The sequence below is a fragment of the Chiloscyllium plagiosum genome, unplaced genomic scaffold (assembly GCF_037043375.1).
Source record: "Chiloscyllium plagiosum isolate Xiang-an unplaced genomic scaffold, Cpla_swu_hap1 HiC_scaffold_9, whole genome shotgun sequence".
Taxonomy (NCBI): domain Eukaryota; kingdom Metazoa; phylum Chordata; class Chondrichthyes; order Orectolobiformes; family Hemiscylliidae; genus Chiloscyllium; species Chiloscyllium plagiosum.
The window spans coordinates 63476074-63491438 of NW_028270147.1; the positions used below are offsets into that span (position 1 = coordinate 63476074).

At 42.4% G+C, this 15365-nt stretch overlaps 1 protein-coding gene across 1 annotated transcript in view; it reads right to left on the reverse strand.

Moving 5' to 3' along the window:
- The window catches only part of efcab7 (EF-hand calcium binding domain 7), a 100056-nt gene that overhangs the window by 69482 nt on the left and 15209 nt on the right, over positions 1-15365 (reverse strand). The window lies entirely within an intron of this gene.

Genomic DNA, 15365 nt, shown 5'->3' on the forward strand with positions numbered 1-15365 from the left:
TGTTAGCCAAATCGCTGCAATTACTCTGTGCTTTCTCAGTGGTATCATGGAATCTTATATATTCACTAAGCTGATAAAGTGAACCTTAGTATAACATTCCATCTGGACAGCAGCATTAACTATGTGAAGTTCCCTCAGTATTGAAAAAGTGACTTGTTTTGACAGGGGAGACAAGACCAAATAGTGCTTGATGTGCTCCAGCTAGATTTTATGATAGATTGCTAAACCAGTTATGTGCTAGATAAAGACACCTGAACCAAAATAACAGAAAGTGCTAAAATACTGAGCAGATCTGGCACTATTTATGCCAAGAGAAATGAAAATAATATTTCAGGGTGATGACTGTTCTTCATGAAAACTGGGATGCTGAGAAGAAAGGCATGGAGAATTGGAAGAAAGAACAGCTAGTAAGGAATGTGATTGGGCAGAAAGCAGGAAAGATTAATCATGAAAAAAGATGATGGTGTGAGGCAAAAAGGAGTTGGTAATGGGACATGTAAAAAAACAAAAGGGTCTGGAGAAAGTATAAATGTGAGAAACAAAATCATCAATAGCCACCGTTCAAATAAAAAGGGGGAAAACATACTAATTTACGAGACCTAATGAATATTTTCAGAATGTTTTGTTGTTATTTCAGATTTCCATCACAACAGTACTTTTCTACCATATCTGAACCCCTCAAGTAGGAAGGAGAAAACAGTGATGCCAGAACAGGGGACACAACCAGGCTGGAAGAGAAATGGTGGATAAGTGCACCAAGCAGAGAGGTGAATGGTGGCTCAACATGAACATCCGCAAAAAGTATCATGAAAATGGACAACCAAAGAATCAACGCTTGTATGTTTGACTGTGTAGATGAAAGTGATTTGAGGGAGAGCTTATTGAACAGTAGACACGTAAGAAAGTTAGACTGAAAGGGAGTAACAAATGTAGATGGTGAGAAATGCAAGAAAGTTGTCAGTGAAGGCCTGGATTGTGACAGAGAGATTATATGCGATAGCATGGATGAGATGGAAGCAGTAAACATGAATTGGAGAGTTTAAACAGAAGCAGCAGTGCATGGAGGACAGGACTGCAGTGAAATTAGGAAGTGGACAAATTGAGTTAAGTGTACATTGAAATTATTCAGGATGAGGAGTTTCTCATGCTGAAACTGATAAAGGAAAGGAGTCAGGAAATAATTGGTGTGGAGCTTGGGGAAGCAGGGAAGGTAAGTTAAGATCAGGGATTTGAAAGAAAGGGTCAAAGTATTGGAACAACTTAAAGTGCTTGAAGAAAAAGAAGGTATTGGGGAGAGAAACTCAGTTCTAATTTCTATTTCAGAGCTGTAGCCAAGATATAAGCAGGATGTTGCCTGAGATGGAGGACTTTAGTTATGAAGAAAGGTTGGATAGACTGAATTTGTTTTCACTGGTATGCTGGAGGCTGAGGGGTGACTCGCCAGAAATTTATAAGATTGTGAATGGCATGGATAGAGTGGAAAGTATGAGACTTTTCCCAAGGGTGGAGGAGTCAATTACTAGGAGACACATGTTCAAGGTACCAGGGGAGGTGGGAATTAAAAAGATGAGCAAAACAGGTTTATCACACAAAGAGTGGTGAATGTTAAGGTGCAAATATTGACTCAGCAATATGGCGGTGATTCAGTAGAACTGCCGTGGACAGTTGTGCCGAACAGCCAAGGCATATTGGCGTTTTTTTTTTTACCATCGCTGGCCAACTTGTATGGAGGAATTGTTAATTTAAAAACTTGAAGAACACATATTTGTTGACAATTTGGAGTGGGAAGGATGCCTAAAGGAAAAGGAGCGAGCAAACAGCAGCAAGGAGAACACTCCCCTGCAGCACTGGGCATGCCAGAGGCCACAGCAACGGCCTCTCCCAAACCCCCGGGGGACCTGATGGACTCACAGGAATTGGCGGCGGCGATGGCAAGACTTACTACGAAGGTTGAAGCTGCAATCGTGGAGATCCGTGCCCAGGTCCAACTCATCACGTCCATGTTGCAGAAGCATGAATGGGAGATCCAGGGCCTCGGGGAACAGGTGGAAGAGATGAAGTGTCGAACCATGGTTTCAGAAACAGCAATCGAGTCTTTGTTTGGATGAATCCAGGTACTGGAGCAGGAAGTGCAGGCCTTGCAAGATCAGGTCGCAACCTTGAAAATCGAGGTCGGAGGACAAATCTTCAGATCGTAGAGCTTCCGGGGAATGAAGAAGGTGAGCAGCTAGTCAGCTTCTTTGAAAACTGACTGCCGCATTTCCTAGCCTTCAAATTAAATCCAGACGGCTGCATATTGAAAGGACCTATCAGGTGGCAGTGCACAGGTCTGAGCTGGTACAGAGCCCCAACCGGTCTTAGTGCACTTCCTCATATACAGGGACAAGCAATGAGCGATAGAAGGCTCCAGATTACTGGGGAAAGATCCACAGGCACTAGGGCACAAGGGGTCAAAAATCATGTTTTTAAAGGATTTCTTGGCAGCTGTAATTCAAAAGAGGAAGTCCTTCGATGAAGTTAAAATGAGGCTGAGGAACCTGGGCATCCAGAGCTCCATGAGGTATCCTGCAGTGCTCCGTTTCAGCCACGAGGACTCAGTTTATACATTTGACTCGGCGGATAAAGCCAAGAACTTTGTAGACACTTTAAAATAGACCGATTGGTCTGAAGAATACGGTAAATGTTCGTCCTCTTTTCCTTCTTTCCCTGTGTTTTGCCTTTTCCGTTTTTTTCTCTTTCCCTAATAATTTTCTTATTAAAAAACACAAAGATCTTGGAATATGTTGTTCCTGTTATATTTTTATAACTGGATTTTATCATGGGAAATTTTGTGGGTGTCCTTTGTTGTTTTCCTTTTTTTTATTTTTTTTCTCTTTTAGTCACAAGTAGGGGTGACATGGAGCCGGGGATAGGCAGAGTGCTTATCCTGACTTTGTCTTCTTTTGTTGACTTAAGGATCATCTTTTTTATTTATTAAGCTGGGGCACAGTCCGGGCCTGAAGGAGCTGACCAGTAAGGGATTGGTAGGGTGAGTGCCACCTAAGGATAGGGGGTGAGTCTCCCATTCAAGGTTTTACAGTTGGTTTTCTTTGTAGTTTTTTGGTAGCAAAAGTTGTTTGTAGTTATGATAAGAGTAGTTTTTGTATACACAATTCTGCAACTCTATGAGTCTCTATTTACTTGTGCTCGGCACATTGCAAGCAGGCTTCCCCCTTCTGGGGTTCCAAGGGTCTCTGAAAGGGGATATGGCTATGTGTCTTGTTAAACGGTGCACCTGGTACATAAGGGAAGTCATGCGCCTGTTAAAAGGAAAAAAGTGCTTTCTAGCCTTAAGAGGGAAAGGGTTGATATCGCCCTGTTGCAGGAAACCCATCTTGATGATGGGAATAACTGAAGTTAAAACAGGGGGGTCATGATCGGGTATTCTTTTCGTCCTTTACTACTTAAAGTAGGGAAGTGGCTGTACTTATCCAGAAAAATCTTTTGTTCACATTATTAAAGCAGGTGAAAGATGAGCAAGGGTGGTTTGTGATACTTAAGGCCCTGATACATGGGGAGGATTATGGCATTTTAAATGTCTACTGCCCTCTGGCACATCCTCTCAAATTTCTGATTAGTGCATTTTCTAGAGTGCCTTTGAAACACAGCACATTATTATAGAGGGGGGATTTCAATTGCCTTTTGGATCAGACAGTGGACAGGATATCAAGTAGGCCCCCAACTATTTCTTCACAGGTCAAGCAGGTGGCTGATTTATGCGAGGAGTTGGGGCTGGTGGACATTTGGAGATGTCTTCACCCTACATCACCTTTTTATCAAATCCACATAAATGTCACATGAGGATTGGTTTTTTTGGCTCCCTCAATCCTTCTGGATTCAATTATGGGTTGTAAAATTGGGAATATAGCTATCTCTGATCACGCAGCGGTATATTTGGAGGTTAAGGCCAAGAGTAAGAGGTGAGGTTTGCGTCACTGGCATCTGGATCCTTTTCTCCTTAAGGATTCCAAATTTGTGGAGTACTTCTTGACAGAGTTTCAGGAGTTCTTGACTATCACCTCAGGCACAGCTGGTAGTCCGGGAGACCACTTGGGCTTTTGCTAGAGGATTAGCTATTTCCTATTCGTCTAGCCAGAAACTACAGGTGGAGGAACACAGCAGCTACATGAGACGCAGCTGAAAGCTGCTGACGCAGCACATTTTGCTCAGCCTTCGGTGAGTAAACTACAGCAGATCACAGCCGTCCAGGCTGCCTTGAATTCAATGCTTACACAAAGCGCTAAAGAAAGAACTTGCTTTTGCTAGATAAAGGCTGTTCAAGAATGGGAATAGGCCTGGGAAGTATTTAGTGTATCTGACTGGGAAAAAGTGTGCTTCCCGATCCATTACTTTAGTTTGAGACAATATACGATGCCAAAAGGATTAATGAGGCTTTGCGGAGTTTTTACTCTGAATTGTATTGGTGTGAAGGTTGCAAGGATAGGAGGGCCAAGATAGAAGTCTTTTTTAAGAGCCTGGACCTCCCGGGGGTAACCCTGGTACAGGCCTCCCTCCTTAATGTCCCTTTGACGGTTCAAGAAATACAGGAGGCAGCTTGGCAACTTCAGAGTGGGAAAGTGCCTGGCCCTGATGGTCTTTCAAGTGAATTTTACAAGGAGTTTTTAGGGATTCTGTCAGGTCCGATGCTGGAAATGTACAATCACTCCCATATACATGAATGCCTACCACTATCTTTGAGAGAAGCTAATACTTCCCTCATTCTTAAGAAGGATCCTAAGGATTGTGCCTCATACAGGCCCATCTATTAAATTCAGATTTTAAGATTCTGTCTAAGATGTTGGCGCTGAGATTGGAGAAGATGTTGCCCTATATTGTCAAACAGGACCAGACAGATTTTATAAGGGGCCATAGGTCTTCTAATAATATTAGAAGGTTGCTGAATGTGGTCCAGGTTTGTCAGCAATGATCGATCCAGGGGTTGGTCATTTCCTTAGATGCAGAGAAAATATCTGACCGGGTGGAATGGCCGTATCTCTTTTATGTCTTAGAGCGGTTTGGGTTGGATGGGATCTTTGCTATGTGGGTGGAGGTTTTATATTGCCACCGTCTGGCCGCAGTCATCACCAACGGGGTGAAGTCTGAAAACTTTAGGATTGGCAAGGGTAGACATCAAGGCTGCCCCCTTTCACCATTGTTGTTTACATTAGTGATAAAGCCGCTGGCAGAGACCATGTGTCAGAACGTCCACATAACCGCTCCAGAAGTGGGATCGAGGGTACACAAGATGACACTGTATGCAGATGATGTCCTTCTACCTTTATCGGACCCGATGACCTCCATACCCCATCTGATACAATGTATTAATTCATTTGGGGCTAGTTCAGGATTTAAGATCAACTTTGCAAAGTCAGAGGCTATGCCTTTAGGGGACCTCAAGGAAGTGCCAGAGTTTGAAGGTGGCCCTAGATTCCCTTTTAAGTGATCATGGGCGGGTTTCCGATACTTAGGTATCTTTATTACCCCCATGTTTGATCGGTTATTTCGGACTAATTTTGCTCACCTGCTCGACAATATTAGGTGGGATCTCCAGAGATGGGTGGCTCTTCCAATTTTGTGGTTGGGCTAAATAGCCCTTATTGAGATGAATGTCATCTTCGTTTGCTTTATGCCATGTGTACGCTTCTTATAATGTTTTCCAGGTCAATGCTGGAGAAACTTATGGGTTGGTTTAGTTCCTTTGTCTGGCATCATGGGCAGTCCCACATCAAACTTACTAAATTGCAGTTGCCTCAAGGAGTTGATTTCCTAAACATCAAGAGGTATCAATTGAGTTCCCTGCTGTCCTTTGTGTGCAATTGGGCAGGTAACAATTCAGGCTCAATATGGCTGGATATCGAGGCCTCCCAGGCAAATTACCCTCTTATTAACCTGTTGTTCATGAATAAGATGAGGATAGTAATGGACTACTGCTGGAACCCCACTGTTATTATTACGGTCAAGGCAGGGAGGGCAATGTGTCAGAGCGAGGGCTGCTTATCCATAACTTTGCCAGTCACTCCCATGTTGGTATGCCAGTGTTCCAATCAGGGATGATGGACTCAAGGTTTAAACTTTGAGCAGCGCGAGGAGTTTGCAGTTTGGGAGACTTATTTGAGAGGGGGTTTATAATATCTTTTAAACAACTGAGCCACAAATACAGGCTGCCCAGCAGAGATCTTTTCCATTTTTTTCAGGTTAGGGATTTCATCCAGAAGACTACACTTCTCACTAAGCCGTATAAGCCCGATACAGAGAGGTTGTTGCTACGTTCCACAAGCACCCTTTCAGTTAGTGCCCTCTATCGCCTGCTGAGTGGTAGGGCCTAGCAGGATATTAACGGGTTATGAGAGGTTTGGGAGCAAGAGCTAAGAGTGGAGATCTCTTCTTAAACGTGGGAGAACATATGGGAGAACGTGCGAAAGATCTCAATCTGCAATAGGACATGCACTATGCAGTTATAAGTTCTTCACAGGGTTCATTTAGCACCAGACCGTCTGGCAAAGTTTAAAACAGGGGCATCTCCAATATGCTCCAAATGTAAAATAAGTGTAGGGACTCTTACCCATTGCTTCTGGACATGCCACAGGTTCTGTGTTTATTGGAGCGCTGTGGCGGGAGAGATAGGGAGGTTATTGAGGACTGAAGTTAAAGTAAACCCGATATCTGTCCTCCTGGGTCTACCGAATTTATCATCTTTAGATGAGCACGGGAAGAAACCATTTAATATTCTCACTTACTGTGCATGGAAGAATATTCTGATGAATTGGGTGTCTGAGAACCCATCGGGCTTGTTGGGATGGCGGAAATTAATTATGGAGCACATTTCTTTGGATTTTTTTCTCAAATATGATGTACCACATAACAGACCTTTTTTATAAGACATGATAGCCCTTTTTGCATTATTTGGACACAGATCAGTCTGCTATCTAAAATAGGGTGTTCATTTAGCCAGGAAGGTTAGGTTTATTGAGCCCTGGGTCCTGGAGGGGCCACTCCTAAGTTAATATGGGTATATATACAATGCTCCCGTTTTTTGTTTGGGAGCTTTGTGCAGAGCATTGTTATTTTGTGTTCCTGCGTCTTCTTTCGTTATGTCTTTTCTTGTTTTATTAATCACTTATTTATTTATTGGTATTGTTTTGCAGTGTTTGGTTTGGTTTTGTATAATAGGGTAGGTTAGTAGTTAGTAGATTGTAATTATATTGTAATTTGCATTTTTAAAATTATACTGGTATTTGTTATATTTCAATAACTTCATATTTTTGTAAAGTAAAAAGAAGTTTTTTTTGCTAATAAATATATTTACAAAAAAAGGTGCAAATATTACCTTTAATAGAGCGATGTAATCTTCTGTCGGATGTGGGAGATTCAGGAGAGTTTCTATGTTAGTAATGATTATGTTTGCAGGAAGTGTGTTTGGTTGTAAATTCCATTGGATTGCATGGATTGGTTGAAACAACTCAGAGGCAATGAGGAGCAAGGGGTATCATGGATGGCAATTACAAGAAGGGAGGTAAACCAAAGATAAAATGAGGTAGATGGGCTACCTCCAGGAAAGGTAGGAGAGAGAGAGGCAGATCATGCAGGAGTCTTCTGCGGCTATCCCCATTTCAAACAAGTATGCTGTTTCGGAAAATGTAGGGGGTGATGGACTCTCAGGGGAATATAGCACTGACAGGCAGATTTCCGGTACCAAAACTGTCTCTAATTTAATGAGGGGGTACATCAGGTTCCAAGCGCTCAATTGTGATAGGGGACTCTTTAGTCAGACATTTGTGCAGCTGACAGCAAGACATCAGAATGGTGTGTTGCCTCTCTGGAGCCAGGATCAAGGATATCTCAGAGTGGGGACAGAATACTCTCAAAGGGCAGAGGGACCAGCAGGAAGTCACTGTACACATTGGAACTAATGACATAGGAAGAGAAAAGAAAGAGATTCTGAGGAGAGAATATAGGAAATTAGGCAGGAATTTAAAAAGGCGGTTCTTGAGGGTATTATCTGGATTACTCTTGGAGCCACGAGCTAGTGCGAATAGGAACATGAGGATAGAACAGATGAATGTGTGGCTGACAGCTGGTACAAGGGAGAAGGATTCAAATTTTTGGATCATTGGAATTTCTTCTGGAACAGAAGTGACCTGTATAAGAAGGGTAGTTTACACTTGAATTGAAAGGGGTCTAATATACTTTGCTAGAGCTGCCCAGGAGGAATTAAACTATTAGACAGTGGTTGGGGGGAGGGGGGGAGAGAAGAGAGAAGGTTTGAACCCAGGGAAGATAATGGAGAAAGAGATCAGTCTAAGACTGGTGCAGTTGGGAAAATGAGCTAGTCAAACAGTCAGGGCAGACAGGAACAGAGCAGAGAATGAAGTAGTACTGATAAATTAAGCTGCATTTATTTCAATGCAAGAGGTCTGACAGGTAAAGCAGATGAACTCAGTGCATAGTTGGGAACATGGGACGGGGATATCACAGCAATTAGAAAGACGTGGCTCAAGGATGGTCAGGACTGGCAGCTTAATGTTCCAGATACAAATGCTATAGGAAAGGTAGAAGGGGGAGCAAGAGAAGAGGGGGAGTGGCGTTTCGATTAGGGATAACATTATGGATAATTGATGTTGGGATAATCAAGGTTGTACTGTATTTGGGTGAAACTGAGAAATAAGAAAGCAATGATCACCTTACTGGGATTACACCATAGAACTCCCAATAGTCAGCAGGAAATTTAGAAACAAATTTGTAAGGAGATCACAGTTTGTCTGTAAGAATAATAGGATGGTTATGGCAGGGGATTTTAACTTTCCAAACATAGACTGGGACTGCCACAGTGTTAAGGGCTTGGAATGAAGAGGAATTTGTTAAGTGTATACAAGAAAAGTTTCTGATTCGGTATGTAGATGTACCTACTGGAGAAGGTGCAAAACTTGCCCTACTTTAGGGAAATATGGCAGGATATGCAAATCAGGAGGGCAAAAAGTGGACATGAGGAAGCTTTGGGAATTAAGATTAAGGACAAACCAAAGATTAGACGGCATCAGTTTAAGGTAAGAGGAGATAGAATAAAAGGGAACCTAAGTCATAGAGTCCAACAACAAGGAGACAGGCCCTTTGGCCCAAACTAGTCTATGCTGAGCAAAATGTCCATTCACACTAACCTCATTTCCCTGCACTTTGCCCATATCCTTCTGAACTTTTCTTATCCACGTATTTGTCCAAATGCCTTTGAAATGCTGTTAATGTATCTGGCTCAACTTCCACTGGCAGCTCATTCCACTTTAGTACCACCCTCTGTGTAAAAAAATTGCCCCTCAGGTTTCCTTTTATTCTTTCCCTTCTAATCTTAAACTGATGTCCTCTAGTCCTTGATTCCCCGACCCTATTTATGCCTCTCATGATCTTATACACTTCTATAACATACCCTCCCCCGTCTCCTATGCTCAAAGTAAAAGTCCTAACGTGTCCAACCTCTCCCTATAAATCAGATCCTGGGGTTCTGGCAACCTCTTTGTAAATTTCTTCTGCACTCTTTACAGTTTAATTACATTCTTCCTATAGCAAGGTGACCCAAAACTGAAGACAATACTCCAAGTGCGGCCTCACCAACATTTCATTGTAACATAACTTCCCAACTTCTATACTCAATGCCCTGACTGACGAAGGCCAGTGCACCAAAAACCTCTTTCACTGTCTTGTCTATGTTTCCACTTTCAGAAAACGGTCTACCTGAACTCCAAGGTCCCTTTGTTCCCCCATACTCCTTGAGACAATGGAACGTCTACCTTGATTTGACTTTCCAAAATACAAGATCTCAGACTTATTTATATTAAACTCCATTTGCCATTTCTTGGCCAGTTCCCCAAGGTCCTGCTGCAACTTCTGATAATCTTCCTCACAGTCCATGATACTGCTTATTTTAGTGTCATCTGCAAACTTACTAAGCATGCCTTGTACTTTCTCATCCAAATTATTGATATAGATAATAAACAAAAATGGACCCCTGAGGCAGACCACTAGTCACAGGCCTCCAGTCTGATAAGCATCCTTCCACTATAACCCTCTGTTTCCTAACATCAAGCCAACTGTGTATGCAATTTGCCAGCTCCCATTGGATTCCATGCGATCTAACCTTCCAGAGCAGCCTATCACGTAGAACTTTATCAAAGATCTGACTGAAATCCATATAGACTATGTCTACCACCCTGCCCTCATCAACCTTCCTGGTCACTTCATCAAAGAACTCTAACAACTTTGTGAGGTATGATCTCCCATGCACTAAGCCATGCTGACTACTTCTAATCAAACACTGTCTTTCCAAATGCATGTATATCTTATCCCTCAAAATCTTCTCAATTAACTTAACTACCAGAGATGTTAAGCTTACTGGTCCATAGTCCCCCAGGTTTCTCTTCGCTACCCTTCTTGAAGGAGGGCATAATATTCATTACTCTCCAGTCTTCCAGGACCTCACCTGTGGCTAATGACGATGCAAATATATGTAGGGCTCTGCAATTGCTTCTCTTGCCTCTTGCAGGGTTCTTGGATATATCTGGTCAGGACCAGGAGACTTGTCTACCTTCATACATTTTAATATGTCCAATACCTCCTTTACTGTGATATGGACTGTCCCCAAGATATCACCACTAACTTCTCCAGTTTCCCAAGTCTTCATGTCTTTCTCCACAGTAAACACACAGAGGAAAATGTTTATTGAGAACCTAGCCCATCTCCCACAGTTCCACATACACATGTCCATTTTAGTCCTTAAGGGGTCCTATTATCGCTCTAGTTAGTCTTTTTCCTTTAATATACTTAAAGAATATACTTTGGATACGCCCTACTCTTCTCAGCTAAGGCTATCTCGTGCCCCCTTTTCACCCTCCTGACTTCATCCTTCACTTTTTTGACAGACGGTAGTACACATATGAAAGAGCTACCAAAGGAAGTGGTTGAGACGGGACATTAACAATATTTAAAAGGCATTTGAATAAATACATGGACAGGAACACTTTAGAAGGTTCAAGTGCAGGGAAATGGGGTTAGCATGGATGGATATTTTGGTTGGCATGGACCAATTTGGGCTGATGAGCCTGTCTCCATGCTGTAAGATTCTATGATTCTAAATACATGAGGACAAAAGGAAAATGAGAAAGAGAATAGGGCCCCTCAACGATCAACAAGGCCACCTATGTGTGGAACCGGAGGAGATGGGAGAGATACTAAACTAGTATTTTGCATCAGAGTTTACTGTGGAGAAAGATACGGAAGATATCGAACATATTACAGAGGTGTTGGTGCTGGATGGCTTACAATGCATAAAGGTACAAAAATCCCCGGGACCTGATCAGGTATACCCTCTGTGGGAAACTAGGGATATGATGGCTGGGCTCCTTTCTGACATATTTATATAATTAATAACCACAGGTGAGGTGCTGGAAGACTGTAGGTTAGCTAACATAGTGTCACTATTTAAGAAAGGAAGTGAGGAAAATCCAGGGAACAATAGACCTGTGAGCCTGACATTGGTGGTGGTGGGCAAGCTGTGGGAGGGAATCCTAAGAGATTTACATTGATTTGGAAAGGCAAGGACTGATTAGGCTTAGTCAACATGGCTTTGTAAGTGGAAAATCGTCTCACTAACTTGATGGAGTTTTTTGAATAAGTAACAAAGAGGATTAATGAGGGCAAAGCTGTGGACGTGATCAATATGGACTTCAATAAGGCATTCAACAATGTTCCTCATGGTAGACTGGTTAGCGAGGTTAGATCTCTTGGAATATAGGAAGAACTAACCATTTGGATACAGAACTGGCTCGAAGACAAACGATGGAGGTAGAGGGTTGGTTTTGAGACTGGAGGCCTGTGACCAGCAGTGTGCCACAAGGATCAGTGGTGGGCCCACTTCTTTATGCCATTTACATAAATGATTTGGATGAGAATATAAGGTATGGTTAGTAACTTTGCAGATGACACCAAAATTGGAGGAGTAGTGGACAGCAAAGAGCAACATCGGATATGTGGGAGTATTTCAAACAGCAGTTGATAGGAGTTCAGGAGTGGTGCATTGCTGCGAGAATGAAGGATAGGTATGGTAAGTTATGTGAACCTTGGATGACCAGGGATATTATGACTTTGGTCAGAAAGGAAAAGGAAGCATATGTAATGTCTCGGAGGATGGGAACTGATGAATGCCTTGAAGAATATAAGGAAAATAGGAAAGAACTTAAACAAGGAATTAGAAGGACAAAAAGGGGTCATGAAAAGTAATTAGCAAACAGGATTAAGGAGATTCCCAAGGCTTTTTATACATATATAAAAAGCAAGATGGTAGACAGTGAAAAGGTTGGCCCACTCAAGGACAAAGAAGGGAATCTATGTGTGGAGCCAGAAGAAGAGGTAGGTGAGGTCCTAAATAAATATTGTGTGTCAGTATTCACCAAAGAAAAGGAATTGGAGGAGGACGATCTTGGTAAGGGACTGTTAAGTTTCTAAGCCAAATTGCTATTAAAAAGGAAGAGATGTTGTCCGTCTTAGTAAGTATCAAGGTAGATAACTCTCCTGGGTCCTGTTGAGATCTATCCAAGAATATTGAAGGAAGCAAGAGATCAACTTGCTGAAGCACTGACAGACATCTTTGTACCCTCTTTGGCCACAGGTGAGGTCCCAGAGGACTGGAGAAAAGCCAATGTTGTCCCATTGTTTAAGCAGGGTAGCAGGGATAATCCTGGAAGTTACAGGCAAGATTCTCAGGGACAAGATCTATACGCTTGAGAAGACAATGAACTTATTAGCAACAGATAGCATGGTTTTGTGCAGGGGAAATCATGCCTCATTAACTTGATTGAGTTTTTTTCAGGAGGTGACAAAGATGATTAATGAGAGAACAGTGGTTAATGTTATCTACATGAACTTCAGTAAAGCTTTTGACACAGTCCCTCAAGGCAGATTGGTACAAAAGGTGAAGTCACATGGTATTAGGCATGAGCAAGCAAGATGGATACAGAACTGGCTTAGTCATAGGAGATAGAGGGTAGCGGTGGAAGGATGCTTTTTGGAATGGAGGGTTGTGACTAGTGGTGTTCCACAGGGATCAGTGCTAGGACTTTGCTGTTCATGATCTACATAAATAGTTTGGAAGAAAACGTAGCTGGTCTAAGTAGTAAGTTTGCAGATGATACAAAGATTGGTGGAGTTGCCGATAGTGTGGAGGGTTGTCAGAGGATACAGTAGGATATAGATCAGTTGGAGACATGGGCAGAAAAATGGCAGATGGAGTCTAATCTGGACAAATGTGAGGTGATGTGCTTTGGAAGGTCAAGTACAGATGGAAATTATTCAGTGAATGGCAGGACCCTTAGAAATATTGATGTAAAGAGGAATCTGGGTGAGCAAGTCCACGGATCACTGAAGGTGGTAGCATAGGTGGATAAGGTAGTAAAAAACGCTTATGGCATGCTTGCCTTCATCGAAAGATGCACTGAGTATAATCATAGACAAGTTATGGTGAAGTTTTAAAGATTTTAGTTAGGTCACACTTGGAATATTGTGTACAATTCTGGTCACCACACTACCAGAAGGATGTGGATGCTTTGCAGAGAGTACAGAAAAGGTTTACTAGGATGGTGCCTGGTGTGAGAGATATTAGCTATGAAGAAAGGTTGAATAGACTGGGTTTGTTTCAGTGGAAAGCAGGAAGTTGAGGACAGATTGTGAATATAAGATTGTGAATAGCATGGTTAGAATGGAAAGTATGAGGCTTTTTCCCCAGAATGGAGGGGTCAATTAATAAGAGACACAGGTTCAAGATGGAGGGGGCAGATGTTTAAAAGAGATGGGCAAGGCAAGTTTTTCACACAAAGAGTGGTGAGTGCCTGGAAAGTGTTACCAGAGGTAGAGGTAGCAAACACAATACCAGCATTCAAGAAGTACCTGGACGAATACATGAAATAGAAGGAAATAGAGCGATATGGATATTGCAAGTGAAGGCAGTTTTAGGAATGGAAAGGCAAAATATGGTGGTGCTGGCTTGGACGGCCAAAGCCCCGTGCTATGTTATTGTTTGTATGTGGTGGGGATGAACAATCAATGGAATATAAAACAATGGATCCAAACTCATCTTGACGCAATACTCTCTGGAAAGATCTGAAAAGATCTGAAAATTGTAAAGACCATATCTTCTTTCTTTTGTTTATTTTTGATTGTGAACTGGAATGGGAAGAGGATGTTTTAAGACTAAGGAAGGAATTGCTGCACTTTTGAAAGCAAGTTACTGGAACTCATGTTGAGTTGTGTTTTTACTTTTGCTTTACAAACTGTTGGGTAGATTAAGTAATTCAAATTCAGTTAGTGATCAGGAACAACAGGGTGTGACTGTAAGTGAGGCAGGTAAGGAGATTCTGAGTTCAGGAGCCTCAGCCCTTGAGCTTGTCCAACACGTATGTGATTTTTGGTCCCTGTATGGATGAGGAAAAGGGCTGTGGACAGGATGAGCCAGCTGACCATGGCACCATGGTGCAGAAGGCCATTAAAGAGGCGGGAAGCAAAAAGACAAGAAGTTGATATAGGGGATTCTATAATTAGGGGGGCAGATAGTATCCTTTGCAAGTCGGATCGGGATTCCCACACGGTGTGTTGCCTGCCTGGTGCCTGAGTGCTGGTTATCTCCGACCAGCTAGAAAGGATATTGAAGCGGGAGGAAGAGACTCCAGTTGTTGTGGTCCACGTTGGCACAAACAACATAGGCAAGGCTAGGAAGGAGGACATGTTTGGGGAGTATCAAGTACTAGGAAGGAAATGGAAGAAAAGGTCCTCGAGGGTTAGAATCTCTGGATTACTGCCCGAGCCATGTGCTAATTAGCACAGGGACAAGAAAATTAGAGAAGTAAACACATCGTTAAGAGATTGATGCGGGAAAGAGGGATTCCATTTCATGGGACATTGGCATCAGTTTTGGAACTGGGGTGGTCTGTAGCAATGGGATGGTCTCCACCTGAACTGATCTTGAACCAGTGTTTTGGCAAAAAGGATAAATAGGGTAGTGACTAGGACTTTAAACTTGTGAGTCAGGGAGTAAGGGAAAGCGAAAGCAATAGGGAGTATGGAGTCAAGTAGGAAGATAAGCAGCAGATTAGCATGTGTGCAGGGTTTAAGTTCGAGGCAGACTAGGAATGAAGCAAAAAGAAAGGATAACTTAGGACATACTACTAAAGGTGATGGAAATCATGAGGATAAGAAAATTAGCATTAAGGTGCTTTACCTGAATGCTCATAGCATTCGCAACAAAGTAGATGAATTAACAGCACAAATCATCATAAACGATTATGATGTGG